At 39.3% G+C, this 17,294-nt stretch overlaps 1 protein-coding gene across 20 annotated transcripts in view; it reads right to left on the bottom strand.

The window, feature by feature from the left end:
* The window catches only part of EPB41L2 (erythrocyte membrane protein band 4.1 like 2), a 1,174,544-nt gene that overhangs the window by 891,753 nt on the left and 265,497 nt on the right, over nt 1-17,294 (bottom strand). The window lies entirely within an intron of this gene.

The following is a 17,294-nucleotide window of genomic DNA, read 5'->3' as shown; positions in this document are numbered from 1 at the left end:
TTTACAAACAAAAAACAATCTTTACTGCATGCACTCACTGCAAGCACAGTAACAAATGGGAATAACACCCACTGTGATGTGCACCAAAAAGTTTACAGATTCACTTTCCTAGTAATGCTGGGCCAACTCACAAAAAGAAGTACTAAACAAGCAAGTCTTTTGAGGCAAAATCTAATAATTCAAATTTCACGTTGTAGTGAAACACTTTTAATTGATATGATACTAATTACCACCGTATTATTATACAAAACCTATCTATGGCTTGTTTTTTACAAGAAGATAATGGGATAGAACTTAATACCGCACAATTCTACAAATTATACTCCCCTTATTAAGAGTAAGATCTGAAACATACTGCCAATTAATTTTAAAAGCATGCAACTAAAACAATAGTCCATCCTGGGCTTCCCCTGGGCTCATTATGCTTGGGATTCAGATAAAGGTGGTTGGACAATTTCTTCCATTCCCGCCACTCCAAAATCTCTTTATGGTTTTTAACATAGTCAATAAAGAGACAATACGTTATGCCATATCAAAGAAAGTACTGGACAGTTCGCCCCTTCACTCCAGAACTTGTTAACCATGCTTTTTCACCCCTACATGGGACCACTAGAAGATCAAATACACAGCAAATAATTTGTATACACACATATAGCACCACATTTCTTCTTAGATACATCAATCTTGATGATGTACATAAATCAAACCCTGCCTTTCTCCGATTCAACAACAGATGTCACTAGCCTTTGCAAATCAATCTTCAACCACATCAGTAAGATTCCTTCCCTGATCAACTTCCATCCTGCCTTCAACTAAGTTGCTTGTACAGGCATTTCTGCTCAGCAACGGTTTTTCCCAAGGACTGCTGCTTAGCATCACTTTCAATATCTCCGATTCAGCTTTAATGTTTGGCTTTCAAGCTAAATTTCCACCTCATCGTGCAGGATTGTGTGACAAAGGTGAATACATTAGCAACGTTTCAATTTCTGATTTGGAGAGAAATGAAACCGGTTACACATACTCATGGTTATTATCACCATTATGACAGTAATACCCAAGTCTATCATAACTCTCCTAGCATCAGTTAGGTTGGGTGGTGCAAATTTTGTAACCATACAATCTGAGGAAAACAGGTTTTGCAGGCAACTGTTGGGCGTAACACTTTCTCCCCCCCCCCCATGTCATCTGCCATAAAGAGTTACATTTTTCATACATATCCGATTTTATTAGAGCGAAACCATTGTTACTTTGGTTATCTATTTGGAGTAAGGACCAGGCACTGCTCAGAAGAGATATAATAAATGACTGAATCTCTTGTGATAACGGCCTTCCAATTCCGTGGTTGGCATACATTAAATCGGAACTTGGGAAAATTGGTATGGAGCGAGCTTTTACGAGAGATTCATGCCCTGCCTTTAATAAAAAGGAAGTAGCCCTAGCTTTTTAGGTCTTGCTAGAGCCAACGCATGCGCTGATCTGGCGAGACACTGAGTAAGCGGGTTTTTCACGTGCTACCAAAGGCTTTTGCCGGCCACCACCTTGCTATTACGCGCACAAGCGCGCGCGCCTCGCTCCGCCTCTCCAATGTTGTTCTGTTGCTGATCTCTTCACTTTCACTTTCGGACAATGCTTGTTTAAACTTTCAGCGCGAGCCCGCGCTTGTTTTATTTAGGCACGGGGACTTTGTGATTCCTTTGATATGCCCAAAATCATACAATGTTGAGCTGCGCGGAGACTCTTATTGATGTAGCAGCAAACCGGAAGCTGCCATTTAGATCGTAAGCGCGCGCTTGTTTTATTTAGGCACGGGGACTTTCAGTGATTTCTTTGACGCGATCACTTTCACTTTCGGCCAGTGCTTGTTTAAACTTGTTTTTAGTGTAGGCGATGGCGTCCTTTGGGACAGAGATAAAGTTCTGTGGAGTGCGCCTGTGCTCTTTGCTCGTCGGATTCTCCTTTTATTTTCTGTGTTTACTTTGCGGCAGCTCTCACCCCTGAGGCAGTTGATCCATTCACGGCCCCCTGACCCTTCTTGCTGTCCAAACACAGCTCCATAATGCTTCATTAGGTTTGTATTATGTCCTCTGCCCAGTTACATAAATATTTGCTCTTTGCTCAATAGTTTTTTTAATGAATCGGATTCCCTTAAGTCACAAGTGTGAACTATCTCGGGCTGGCAGATCTTCGTATATTTGAGAAGCCAAGGGGACCACCATACAGCGTGCAGACAGGGCAGAATGTGTTTTATTGAAAGACCGACGATTACCGCACACCTGCGGACAATAATGTGTACACATTTGAAATTGTTTCGATGGGTCTCCATTGTGCCCCAAATAGATCAATCTTAAAGTATTTTCATGTCAATTAAGTGTGATTTGTAAGTAGTTCTTGAATTACTCTTCAGGAGGCTCAGAAACTGCCTAGCACCAAAGTGTGTGTTGAGATTAATGTTCCCAGTGACTATGCTGACCCTGGCGCAGCATCATCCCAACCACAGTGGTGTTACAGTGGCGAATGTTTTGGGCACCGGCGTGCCCGAAACTCCTCTGGCATTCAGAAAAGACAGCAACAGTGGCGAGCTTGAATTTTGGAGAAAGGGGCCAGACCGCAGACTTTTCAATGATATCACTCAGAAACATTTGCCCTGTGTGTATGGTAGTTTCCAGCTTTAGTCTGTTCCTCACAAACACAACACAGAAGCGGGGACATAGACCTAAGTGAGATGGCCCCACAGTACATTATTTATTTAATTTCATTGTTATATATAGGGCCAACATGACCCTTTCGGTTGACAGTGCACGTAACAGAGTGCAACAAGCATTGGCATAGCCACTAGGTCTCGCCTTTGGGACCTTATAAGTGTATAGCCCTGCAAGAGTTGATGTTGTTGCACCAAGGATATTGTGCTGCATAACTAAACACTTATAAGGTCCCAAAGGCGAGACCTATTAGCAATGCCAATGCTGGTTATAACCTAGCACGTGAAAACGTCTTAATAGTGTGGTAGGGAAACAATTGGTAACTGCATATTTGTCACAATCTTGTGGGAGGTCTTTGCGTTCCCTTGCTAGTCCTCTTTGGCACTATGCGTGTGAGTTTGCTGGGGACTTAGGGTGGTGTTTTCAGAAACCAAGTCTCGCGCACCGCGCGTGAGAACAATGCAAATTCGTTTGAGGGTCAGCTGTCACACTAAGAGGGATGATTCGCACGCACAGTTGAGCATTGTGACCTGAACCCGCAGCCATGCTGGCTTGGGAAGAGCGCAGACTGCCAGCCAGACTTAGCCGGAGGCCGCATACACTCACTGCACTGTGCATGTGGTGAGCATACGTCATCATAATATGTTCAGACATTTAGCGGCAGCCTGATCAGGCCAACCACATGTGTGACTACAGCGGTGCAAGTAGTCACGAGAAATCCAGTCGAGTCCAGTAGTCGGAGCCTGGGACTCCTGTGTGGTATCCACATCATGTGTTAGTTTGACCAATCGGGCATTTAGCAGCTGCTGACTGCCCTCCCTTGCCCCCACAGATGAGGACCAATGTGCACTGCTTAGACCTTAAGTGAACTGCCACGGCCCGTCATCAGCCCGGCCTGTGTGAGCCTGTCCCAGTACAGCCATGGATGGCCTCCAGTGAGTGACTTAATATCTATTCAGTACACTTTCTACCCTTTCCTACTCTACTGAGGTTTTGGAACTATGTTTGGTTTGGTTTTATTTTGGTGTATAATTCATTTTAGATTTTTTTTTTTTTTTTTACATTTTACAGTTGTGGCTTCCTTTGAAGTCATCAATGCCACGTGTTGTATAATATCACTTCCCGTGATGTCATCAGTTTCATATTAGCTCTCATCCTTAAAAAAATCAAAAAATTCAGAGCACTGTTTTTTGTTTCGAGGGTAGCGAGCAGTAATACTTTGCTGTATTTCACCATTCTACGAAGGTGCACATATGCCTGATGTAGGACATGTTGTGTTATCAGTATAACATCGTGCATGAAAGAAAATTTTATGTGTGAGATATATAATGTGTTCATTTAGTCATTAAGTCACTTTCTAGGTCTGGCCTTCGCGTCAGTTTTAACTCTATTGCCAGGCTATTGGTTTAAAAAAAAAAACAACATAATATGCATACAGAGAAGAGCTTCATCCATTGGACTGTTAATTTGACGTTCACATTTTTCTTCCGCCCCTATGCAAGTTATAGTGGGTAAGCCTGCTTGCTTCACACATTGACTCCATCACTTTTAGTGACTGAGCAAAGCATGTATACATGCACGTTGTTCACATCTGCCTAAAAATAGTTCCTTTATGTTGAGTGACAAAGCTGGTTCAAAGTATACTTTTCATATTTATTTATTTATTTTTTACGTTAATTGTCAATACTGGCTATTTGCTTTGTCTGCACTTCGGGTGCCCAGTTAGATGGCAATTTATATTACATTTCCTGTTTATAGTTATCGTTATAAAGTGGTTAAATGACATTGTAAAATTGTACCTGCCTGAAATATGAGTGTTTAGTTAGATCGTATTTTAATCTTGTCTTAGTCACAGACAATAATAACACTAAAATGTCAGGGGCAACCAAAAGTTTTTTTAGTTAATAAAATAAAATAGTAAAACAGCCACATCAGTATATATTTTTTTTCACCATAATTGGAACATACCCCTTTAACACGACAGGTACATAGCACGAACCACTGCCTGTGGACTCCTGTTCTTACTAACCTATATGACTGTAACATATTCCGCGCGCCGATGGTGGGAGTTGGGGAGGGGGGGTTACTTTTAGCATTTATTGAATAATTGGGTAGGATAGGATAAGAATACCCTATATTGAGACTTCCTGTATTTGATCCTATTCATACCTAGGTCTGCTACCTACGATTACAAAGTAAAGGGTTACTTTAAGTGAAATTGAATAACATGGAAAATGTAATCAATGATGTATGTTGTGCGAAACAAAACCCAATAAAATCTGTTTAAAAAAAAAAATCAGTATATATATATATTTTTTTCAACATTTTTATTGCAACCATATGGTAGCCACTTTTTGGTTATTTGCAGTAGTAGTAAAAATAATAAAACAACCATAGCAATGGCGTGCCAAGGCAACAATGATTGGCTTTGCCAATGCTTGTTTTTTACCTGTCGCCTGCCCAAGATCAGGAAGCAGGCACACCGAACCGGCGCGTCCTCACCACTTCTTGTCAGCCAATAGCACCCCCATGCCCAGCATACACAGAGAACTACACTGCTATGGCACAGCACTACCAACTGCCTGCCTTCCTGCCCCTACACTGTTACCCCGCGGTGCAGCCACAGGACAGTGGCTACATTGCCTGTGTCTGCCCCGCAACACGTTGTTCCTGCCATGGAGGTTTCCCACAGCCGGGTGAAGTTAATAAGTACAGGGACCCAAAGATATGTGGCATCGCAGAATAAGAACGGACGTGGTACAGGTAGGCTTTTTTTTATTTATTTATTAGGTTTCACTTTTATATAGCGCAAACTTTACCCGCAGGTATCAGCATGCTCATAGCAAGCAAGACTAGCACTCTATATTACTGCCAACTTTGCTTAGCATAAGCAACAGCTAACCCTTCACAAACAATATTTATATACCAGTTGCAAATAAAAAATAAAAAAATGAATGCAAAGCATTGTCATTTACAATGCAAGTAACTCAAACTTTAATGCTGCGAGACCTATTGCATTGTAAATGCTTGTCTTTTAATGCAACCAATTTCCGTGGAAAGGAAAATGGGACTTTTTTTTTTTTTTTAAACAAACAAAAAGTTAAACAAACCTTTTTTTAGGAGTATGCAGTGGTCCCAAAAACAACTATCTACACCTAAAAAACATTTTTGACAACACTCTTGAGAAGAAAGAGGATCCACTGAGGACCTCTTTCGGTTTGCGGATTGCTTACCATCAATTTTTAAGTGGTTGGAATATATTAATGCTTTGCAACTGGATATCGGTCGCAAAACTTTAATACATCTCTTAATAAGTTGGTATTTGGAAGGGACGTCATTAACAAGCCCCTTCCAAAAAGCGTTTCCTTAATGTTTCCTTAACCCACTTAATGATTCGGAAAACCTTTTCTAAATAGTTAATTTGGTTTAGTAATTTAATTAAAGTGTCTTAGCAGAGCAAACCCTTGAATTTACAGAATGTGAGGGTTTACGACTGTTAAAACATTTTGAACATCAGACCCACAGAATGTAGGAAGGTTCACGGTGGGGGGGGCGGTGGGGGGGGCATTAGGACGGAGAGGTGCGGGTGACTTGTTATATAGCTCCTGCTGTATTTTTAAGAGAATAAACCTTCAACCTAACATCCATCAATTCTTTAGCACATTAAAACACAAGAATAACACGTCATTACCTTAACAAACACCATTCCAGTTCTTTGAAAACATTATTCAACCCCTCTATGTTAATGTCATCCAGAGAGGTTTGAAGAAATATGAAACACATAACAATAAGATTTTCTCTCAGTAAATAGATCCAGTGAAGAAACGCATGACATAGATATGTGTTGCAATCTTACATCAACAGGATAGAAGGTTCATCGTAAATAAAACACTATAGAAATGTAAAAAAACTGATATGACCTAGGTTTGACCATGTGCTGAGGAGCTTATGGGGAGAGGATGTACGCAGGAGGGGTCTGCAGGAGTGAGCGACAGAGATGGCATCCATTTTTTCTGAAATCGTATTATACAGAGAAATGGGGTATCCTAAAACCACATTGATTAACACTTCTACACATCATGGGAGTTTTGTTAATTCAGCCTATATATGTAAACTCAAGTGTGAAGAGGCATATTAATGTCCATTGTTGAAGCACAAAATTTAAACCAGATAAACCTTTTCCACAGATCCTGATCACTTTATATTCACTAAAACAATGAATACAACTTCTTAAATCAGAAATTCATTCACTCTTTTTCACTTTCTGTTTCTTCTGGAATTCTTCTCCTCTATCCTTAACCGACTGTAGACATGATGAATGATACTCTCCATTCCATAATCTTCAGACCTTCTCTTTAATGGTCTCTTCTCATTTTTATACCCACAATTTTAATTCAGACACCCATTATATTTTAGCAAGAGAAACAAAATTGCACAAAACTTTATAATTATTACAGGGGTTAATATAACACGCAAGGTTCCCCCACTCGAATATTGATCCAGTCACTAACCAGACTACACATTTTTCCCCATCTCGCTAACCCAGGGACCTATAGCTTCCCATAAGCCATGCTCTTCTAAAGACTGTGTGGAATCTGAAATAAGAAATAATACCAAAGAAATGGTTCTCTATCAGCACAGAAGATAGCAGAATTTATTGGGGACCAGCAAACTACGTGCAGCACGGAGATAGACAGTATACTCACAGAGTATCCGAAGTAGTGACGTTTCTGACAGCTTTTACTGACACCAACCACAAGAGGCTTCAGCATCCTAACATACGTAGCACAAATTAAGCATGGGCTACTTGACCAATTAGAAAAGGCCTTGTCTGCCCTATACCATTTATGGTCTGAAATATACTGTTGCTGACCACGGGTCTCAAGTAGGCGGATTCTGGGACTTTCCACTGTAATGCAATGTATTAGGTCTGGTACTTTCCCATGTAATAATTTGCAACATCATAGCAGGTACCAAAAATATTTCTAAATGTGATATGCTGAAATCATTGCGGCTAAGCTAGCATCTTCCTCTGTTCTCGGATCATTCTTGAGCAAGCCTTGCATTACAAAAGCAGGTTTACTGAGGCACAATGGAAAAGTACAAGCATCTCTAGCAGTAAGTTTTATGTCAACGTAACAGGGCCTAAAGCTTCAAGCATTTGGTATCATATAAGAAAGATGACTTCAACAACGGAAGTTCACAAGAGATATTTATAAGATTTGGTAATAAGACAACCATTATCAGGGACAAAAGTGCAGGATCTCTTAACCTTCAGCACTTTACCAACACCGCCTTCATTTGCAAGTAGGATATCTAATACTAAACGATTCTGCATTACTATACAGGGCTCCAAAAATCCACTTGCCCTCTCGCATTTGCAAGCCAGATTTAATTAGGGAGACCTATTTTTAGGTTTTGCTCGCCCTTTCTGGCGAGTAGGTAGACAAACTGACTTTTGACCTCTGTCTCTGAAAGCATAGCAAATGTGACAAGATAGCAAGATTTAAAGGTATCTTTATTGCTCACAAAGTGAATGGTCAATAAAAATGCCTACAAGATCCAACCCATTACCTAGTAAATTAAAATGGGCAGTCTTGCTACACACAATAAATTCCTCACAGAGTCGACTCTCCACCAACTATATATATATATATATATATATATATATATATATATATATATATATATCTCACTCACTCACCACTATTAGGAGATTCACATCGCATCATACACATTCGCTTCACCTCTATTGTTCCATTCTCAAGCTAAGATGTACATATGGTAATTTAAATCCTTCTTTTAGTTTATTTATTGCCTTTTCATCTTTACAAACTCTACCAATCGTTACTCTCTTCTCATTGTGTTCCTTAATAAATTCCTGTCCTTCTCTCATAATACACACATATCCATATGTACACATATTTTCATACTTAATTTGTCCAATATTATTTTTAATTTACCATATTCAATACCACTATAACTTTTTTTTATTCTCCGGGATGAGTAGGTTCTCCACTGACATGTTGAAATTCAAAAAATAAGGAGACAATAATTCGTTATTATTAAATGAACTAACAAACATTCTGTAAGATAGGCCATAGGAGATGGGAAGCTGCATATATTTAACACCCTCACCTGCAGAAACGGGCAAAAAGTTAAAATAAAACAAATTCTAGCCTTCATAGCATTGGAATATTCCTGTATCATGTTAGTATGAATGTTAACTTGAAATTCACTAACTACATTGTCCCTATGTATTACCGTGTTAAGTTTCACTAGCATAATGCACTGTAGTAAATGTATCTGCTGTGGACCTAGATTCCACTGCAGACAGTAAACATAACAGACTAAGACTATTAAAATCACGATTAAAACAATTAAACTAATATGTTTACAGCATTAGCTGTACTCAATTTTTCCATTGACACTAAAACAAAATAATTGTGAGGCTCAAAAATAACAAATAAAAAAACATGTCTTTACTATACTGATGGATTTCTTCTTTTCTTACAATTTTCAAAACAATAATCAAAAAAACTTCAAAATAATGTTCATACTTTTTCCCCAACAGTTCTTTCATATCATACACTACGTTAATTTTCTCTTTCTTCGTTTATTTCAATCGGAAGGTTAACTTTTACTTGATCTTTGCAGTCTACTGAAACTTTTCAAGGTGATTCTTTTTCCTCTTCTGATTTACTTCCAAAATCTCTTTCAAAGGGGTACTGGCAACGATTCATTGGGCTAGACATTTTTTTATCTGATTCTTGTTCCTCTGACACTGTAACTAGATATACCCATTCAGGTAATGGATACTTTCTATTTGGTGTTCCTTTCTTATTGGTCTTTCAGCAACAGGTGATTCACCTGCCTCTGACGTTAGACATTGCAACAGCTCTTAACTCTGATCCCCACTTTGAAACTGGACAGTAGCACCACTGGTCGAGGTACCAGGATCTTCACGAGAAATTTCGCTGATCTAGACTTTTATGAATTAATTATCTTCACTAGTTTCAATATGTTCACCCCCATGGCTCCACACCGTGAACTTGACCTATAGAATCAGTGGTTGTTTTCACCAATTCTTCATCTGCCACCTCCACTCTTTTCATGTGAACGGCATAAATCCAGTGTGGGAATCCAGAACACTTCATTGCAGTGTCTGTCATCAAGATAACCTGCTAGGGTCCCTGCCACCACACCTTTAGGCAGTTCTTCAAGAAGTGTTTCCGGCCCACTACCCATTCTCCAGGGTTCAATCCATCGCACAGTATTTCCTTTGTTGCATTTGTTGTCATGTTCACCTGATGTGAGACAGATTTCACCATATCAGCCTATACAGTAATCTAGCACAATGCCATCAGTTACAGAAACTAGCACAGCTGAAGGAGTATAAACCAATCTCGCTGCTCTGTCCATTATCACTTCATGGCGCGATACGCCAGTCTATTTGTCTCCGGTATATCTGATGTTCATCAAAACCAGAGGAACAGTGTATAGACACTTCAAACCAGTAAAATGTATAGACTTTGCCCAGTTTGTTCTTGAGAGTTCAATGTATTCATTCTCTGAACAATTCTGGAAGATTGAGGATGATTATTATAATGGAACCTCCAATCAGTTTAAAAGGCAGTACAAATTATCAGCAACATTTTAGTTTTGAAATGTGAGCAATGATCTCAAGTCTCAATAGAAGTTAGTAGGCTGAAACTTGGAACTAACTACCTCAACAAAAGTTTAGCAACAGTAAGGCTATCTGATGTCCGGGTACGATCAGCCTCACCCCATTTAGAAAACAAGCAGACAATGACCAAAATGGATTTTAAACCATTACAAACTGACATCTGCACAAAGGCCTTTTGAAGTCTTGTAAATGGGCCCTCTGATTTGCTAATACGAGTCATTATAGTCAATATCCTTTTTCCTTGATTATTTTTCTGTCACACCAAACACCGGGAACATAACCTTTCAGCAACCTTTTTGAAATGTAGGGTTTCCTAATATTTTATAAATGTTTGAAGAATACAATTTCAACCTGAATGTGACTGTCCATAAAAGTACCTTGCACAAGGATATAAAATAGCATCTGGGAATAGGTATATGTTTTCAGAAGTAACATTCAAATCCAGATAACTTTTCTTGCAACCTAATTTTTCCCATCTCATTTTTTCATCTTCTGTAGTTTGTTCTTGAAGGATGCTCAACTCACTCAAAGAAATTTAAATTGAACTCGATAGGAAACAATTAATATTTTCTGCATTTTGTATAGTATTTACTCTCGATTCATCATTCTCTGGTTCCTGAATCACTTTCATTCTCAAATGCACAGTATCTGGCTACTTGATCAGCATAATTATTTTATTTCTAGGAGTAATCAGATCCTTTCCAGGCTTACAGCCAGCACATTTAATTGCAGCCATATCTTTCAGCTGCTGCATTGCTTCCAAAAATTAAGGACATAGTGACTGTGTTTGTAGGAGCGACACAAGATGTCATAAAATCTCTCTATGACCACAGTTGACCAAAATCATGCTCACAACAAAACCATATTGGCTGTCTGCAACAAAAACTTGTCAACGCAACCAACTCGGTCACTTGTGCTGAAGGTACCTTTGCAGACCGGATGCTTCAAGAATTTCAGAAATGGAACAAACTGCATAGGCAGCCTTCAATGCTCCATATTGGTCTCTCAAACAAGAACCATTAACAAATAAAGTCAGAACAGCCATTTCCAGAGTAGTATCTTTAATATCTGGTCTTGGTTTGCTACATAGTTCGGTAATCGCAATGCAATTATGTTAACACTCATCATCCTCATCTTCACCAGGTTTCCCGCTTTCACAACCTTAATCAGGAACAGGAAGCAGAGTTGCTGGATTGTGTAAATTAAATCTCTTAATTGATATGTTCTCTGCAGTAAGTATGACTTGCCCGTATCTAGTTAACCAACTGTTTGTGCTATGTTCTTGTTTGGGTTAACAGAATCTCAACTGAGGGTGCGACATGTAGAATTAAAATATGTTATGTAAGAGTCTAGACTGCACTCCTTGTCTCCACCATATATAATCAGTTTTTAAATCACTAAGTGGTTTATGTTGGGAGCTACCCAATGGTCAGTTGAGCCCACAACTAAATTAAACTGCAATGTAGAGGCCTGGTGTAAACCAGGTCTGAAACAGGGAGCTCTCCGCTTGTCCCTAAGGTTTCAAATGTGTTAATCTCTTTGAAGAAATTTATACAAAAAGTCTATACAATGAGATACCACAATCACTTTAATTCCTACTATTTGTAGCTTATTTCATAGCCAAAGTTTCTTAACATATCAGAAAGAATCATTTTGCAAACATGAATAAATCATATCAATTGTTCAAAAGAGTTGTTATTCACATTCGTAGTAATCATATCAACAAAAATTCTAGCATATCCCAATGCATTTCGAGTCAAACCGACTCTTCTTCAGGGGAATTCCTTAGTTGGTTGTGTTTGTTTCTCCTTTGATTATCAGTGTTGCGTCCCTCAGTTCGAAGTCAAGCACTATAAAATTAATAAAAAGCGCTTATATGCCTGCAACGGGCAGAGTCATGTACATTTCGAGAGTTAGAATTAACATTCATACCCAAGAGTGGTCTAGGATTTTTGAAAACGATATAAACGAGTAAGAGACGTACCCAACAAAAACCAGCTGTGTAACATGTGCTCAAAGTGAAAAATGAAATAAAAAATAAAAAATAAAAACCAAAGTTATAGGATAAACTAATCACACCCAAGTGCCTGCAAAGTAATGCTCTAGGTGACTCTAGATAATCCAACTGCACAACGTGAGCCTAACACAATACTATGCGGATGGGGCTGATGATATAATCACGTACTCAAAGTGACCATCCATCTTCATGCGTCAAGCAGTGAACATGAACCTAACTCCGCAATGTTTAATATTAATTCATGCTCTAATCGTACTGTATCACAATAAAAGGGACCACCCATGTGCAATCGCCTACCAATTAGCGTGAACCTCGCCCTGCACAGTATACTATAAATAGATTCTCTTACCAACAATTAATCCTGTCAGATGTTCAATTGAGGGTCCATAGGAGTTTATAACGTGCAACAACTCGGTGCACTGAAAGAGTGAACAGGGGCCATTACCAATACGTCCGTTTATGACGGAAACAGTTTATGTCCTAAATGGACGCTATTGTATTGTCTTACCCGTATGGTGCAATCTTGCTAGAGTCCACGACGCCCTCGCACGATTCTGAGTAATCCTGAGTCGTGGCAGCCTAATTCAAAAAGAACGGGAAAGTGAACCCTCCCCGCTTTACCTCGCGGTAAAAAGTGAAAGCGACAAAACGCCATTAAAGCGCGAGCTCCTACCTTCTTCCTTTTCAAACGTTGTCCTAAGACCTCCCAATAACTTCCGGTGTCAACATCCGGTGTGAGTCCCGGCTAATTAAATACTCTAACTGGGCGGGGAAACTGACGTTACACGATAACTAACGGGAACATAATATGTATCTGCCACAGTGTGTATGCACGACTAACCCCGAGTTCAAGTGAAAGAATTAAACACGAAAAATAAATAATAAAATAAAAAATGAATCGTGAGGAGTGAAAGTATGAAAAATAAAATGTGACATGCGTGAGACTCAAAAGTGCCAACTATACGAACAATGTGTAAAAAAGTCAAAAAACGTATTAAGACGTGAATTAATCTCTTGAAGGTAACGTAAAGATGATAAAAAAGGGTTGCAATGTTAATCCTGTACAATATCATAAGTCATCATCAATGAAGTCAGCGACAATACAATAGAAGACTCACATCAAATCTACGAAGTTAACATGCTAACTGTATGCATATACCATATATTGTGTAGTTGGGTCACATTACTAAAAACATGCAATCTCATGCTGGTCATTAAGCCCACCCGGTGTCACTTCTACAAAGTTAACATGCTAACTGATGTTACTCTCCCATTCATATGCCATATATTGTGTCACATTACAAAAAACATGCCATCTCATACTGGTCATTAAGCCCTCCCGGTGTCACTGTACCCAACTTCTTTATCCAGAATGTCTCTCTCCGTGCCAACGCTACATTGTGATCTACGCCCTTGTGTTTCTCTACCACCTCTAAGATGGTGAACCTGAGTTGCGGTATCGTGTGACTGGAAGTAATCCAGTGTGTTGCTAAACTGGACGTTGTTGACCTGTTCCGTATGGTACTTTTATGTTCAATAATTCTGGTTTTCACCTTGCGTGAAGTTCTTCCCACATAAGTGAGTCCACATGGACATAATATGGCGTAAATGACGCCTGTGGTATTGCAATCTCCACTATGTCTCAGACTGATGGCTTTCCCTGTGTGGGGATGTTTAAATTCTTTACTCACTACTGTGTTATTGCATTGGCCGCAATTATAGCATTTCCTCATCCCGTTATAAGCAATTTTAGGACTGTGTTGCGGTTTCTTCAAGATTTCCCTGATGTTTTTAGCTCTCGTGTGCGCTATTATTGGAAAGGTCTTGAATAGATTGGCAAAGTCAGGTTCATTAGCTATCATCTCCCACCGCTTTTTGAGGATCTGTTTTATCCTCTGTGATTGTGTTGAATGTTTCATCACGAATACTATGCGATCGTTGGTGGTTGTCTCAGTTTTCTTCAACAAGGTGTTTCTATCCAACATAGCAACCTTCTGCACTGATGTCTCCAATACTTCCCTTGGGTAACCTCGATCAATGTATTTTTCCACCTGTTCATCAATCATGAGTTTGCAATTAATTGGATCCGAAGATATCCGTTTGATCCTTATGAGTTGAGAAGTCGGTAAATGGTCTTTCAAATTTTTGGGGTGAGCACTAGTATAGTGAAGTGCATTATTTACATCCGTGGGTTTATGATAAATGGTAGTCGAGATTCCTTTATCTGATTTGTTGATTTCAATGTCCAGAAAATGTATTTGTTGTTCCTGAATGTTGTGAGTGAATTGTATTCTAGGGTTGCAATCATTCAGTTCTCTGATAAGTTCTTCTAGTTCATTCTTTGTGCCACGCCAAATTATCAAAATATCATCAATAAACCGTAAAAATAAAATCAAATTTGCAGTCCATCTCTGATTCGATAGGATATATTGTTGTTCAAAATAAGCCATGAAAGTATTGGCGTATGCAGGCGCCCCTGAAAATCCCATTGATGTGCCGGTTTTCTGCAAAAAGAATCTCGCTTTCCAAGAAAAATAACTATGATATAATGAAAAATGTAAAAGTTCTAACAAAAAAATCCCCAAAGACTGATCCACATTTGCTTGTAACAATCTCCATTCAATGGCTTCTAAGCCCTCTGTATGTGCTATAGAAGTATACAGTGCTACCACGTCAATGGTGCACAGAAGTGTTGTTTCTTCGATGAGATGACTTACTGCTTTTACTTTCAACAAACAGTCTGTCGTGTCTTTTAGGTACGTATCCCAAGACTGAACTAATGGCTGTAAATGATGGTCAATAAAACGTCCTACAGGTTCATGAATAGAACCACATCCTGCCACGATGGGTCTAAAGGGCGGGTCGGCTATGCTCTTATGAATCTTGGGTAGCATATATATATGCGGTACTTGCGGTGTGTTTGCTCTCAGAAATCTACCAGTGTTGGTGTTGATGATTCCTGCGTCCTCTGCGTGGGTGATAATTGTATCCAAAGTTTTGCTGAATTCTTCAGTGGGATCCTGATCCAGCTGTATATATGTCTCTGGGTCCAATACGTGTTGATCCACTTTACCGTCATAAAAGGCTGTGTCCATCATTACCAGTGCGCCTCCTTTGTCCGCTGGTTGAAATATAATTGATGTGTCTTGTTTGAGATCATTAAGAATTCTCTTTTGTTTAATGGACAGATTCTGTTTCTTAGGTGATACGTACTGAATCGCCTCCAGGTCTTTTTTCACTAGGGTTTCGAAATTATCCAATATTTTGTGTGAGATTGGAGACATAAATTTACTCTGGGGCTTAAATTTCTCATGTGACCTCGTAGTGCCGTCCATCATTGTGGTTGAGAAAAACCATTTCAACCTGAGTTTCCGTAGAAATTTAAAAAGAGCAATCTCTGTTTCCAATCCATTGGATACATACGTTGGTACAAATGATGTCCCTTTATTCAGAACTTTCTCCTCTTCTGATGTAAGTTTCCTATTTGAGATGTTAACAATCAAATTGTTCATTTTTTTGTGACTTGTCTCTGTGGTCGTCCTGTCTCTGTGGTTTTTTTTGGAGCCTTGTCCCCGACGGGTGCGTCGGTTCTTGACTCGGAAGACTGGTCCGGTGGATGAGCTGATGCTTGGCCCTCCGCTAAAAAAGACGGTTGCAACTGTTGTGAAGGACCAGCTGTGGTTGCTTGTTGTGTGGATGTAGTTATTATGGTAGAGGCTGGTGGTCTTTGTAATGTGAGATCCTCATCCTGTACCACACTTTCTTCTGAAGAGGTGTTCCTAGATGGTTTACTACTGAATCTTTTTTGTGCGTATGCCTCGGCCCATGTATAGACCTCATCCAATTTATAATCAATCGTATCCCTACGAAATTTTCTGATCTTGTGGTCGTGGACCTCCTTAGCATGAACGTCAAGTCTTTTGTTAATGTCTTCAAGTATCTTTGTCCAATCCTCACTCGGTATGGTTTTAGATAATTCTTGTTGTAGGTTAAAAATGTCTTCCTTCAGGTCATTGAGAATTAGGGACAGTTATTCTATAATCAGTAAAATAAGGTCTAACGAGCATTTATTCAGGATTGCTTGCCACTTGATGATGAATGCCTTATTGAATTTAAACAGCATGGGCTTAAGAGCAATTCGTAATCCTCTAGGGATACGCTTTACCTTATGATACTCAATTAAGGTGGTTGCATGCAGCCGTTGGTTAACCTCCCTACGCATGGTATATTCAAGTTGTTTTAACATTTGGGTAGTAGTGCCTTTGGACGTGCTGAAGGTGCGTACTTGTTCAATCAAAGAATAAATTGAAGCTGCTTCATCTGTGCCATATGCCTTGATTTCTGCTTGGTTCAACGTGAGACTGGCTATATCATGAAAAGAAGCCATTATCACTTGTTTTGTGGGTGCAGTCTAGTGTGGGGCTGTGGTTAAACTGCTATGTAAGAGTCTAGACTGCACTCCTTGTCTCCACCATATATAATCAGTTTTTAAATCACTAAGTGGTTTATGTTGGGAGCTACCCAATGGTCAGTTGAGCCCACAACTAAATTAAACTGCAATGTAGAGGCCTGGTGTAAACCAGGTCTGAAACAGGGAGCTCTCCGCTTGTCCCTAAGGTTTCAAATGTGTTAATCTCTTTGAAGAAATTTATACAAAAAGTCTATACAATGAGATACCACAATCACTTTAATTCCTACTATTTGTAGCTTATTTCATAGCCAAAGTTTCTTAACATATCAGAAAGAATCATTTTGCAAACATGAATAAATCATATCAATTGTTCAAAAGAGTTGTTATTCACATCCGTAGTAATCATATCAACAAAAATTCTAGCATATCCCAATGCATTTCGAGTCAAACCGACTCTTCTTCAGGGGAATTCCTTAGTTG

The sequence above is a fragment of the Lissotriton helveticus genome, chromosome 6 (assembly GCF_964261635.1).
Source record: "Lissotriton helveticus chromosome 6, aLisHel1.1, whole genome shotgun sequence".
Lineage (NCBI taxonomy): Eukaryota > Metazoa > Chordata > Amphibia > Caudata > Salamandridae > Lissotriton > Lissotriton helveticus.
This window is presented reverse-complemented; position numbering and strand designations above follow the sequence as displayed.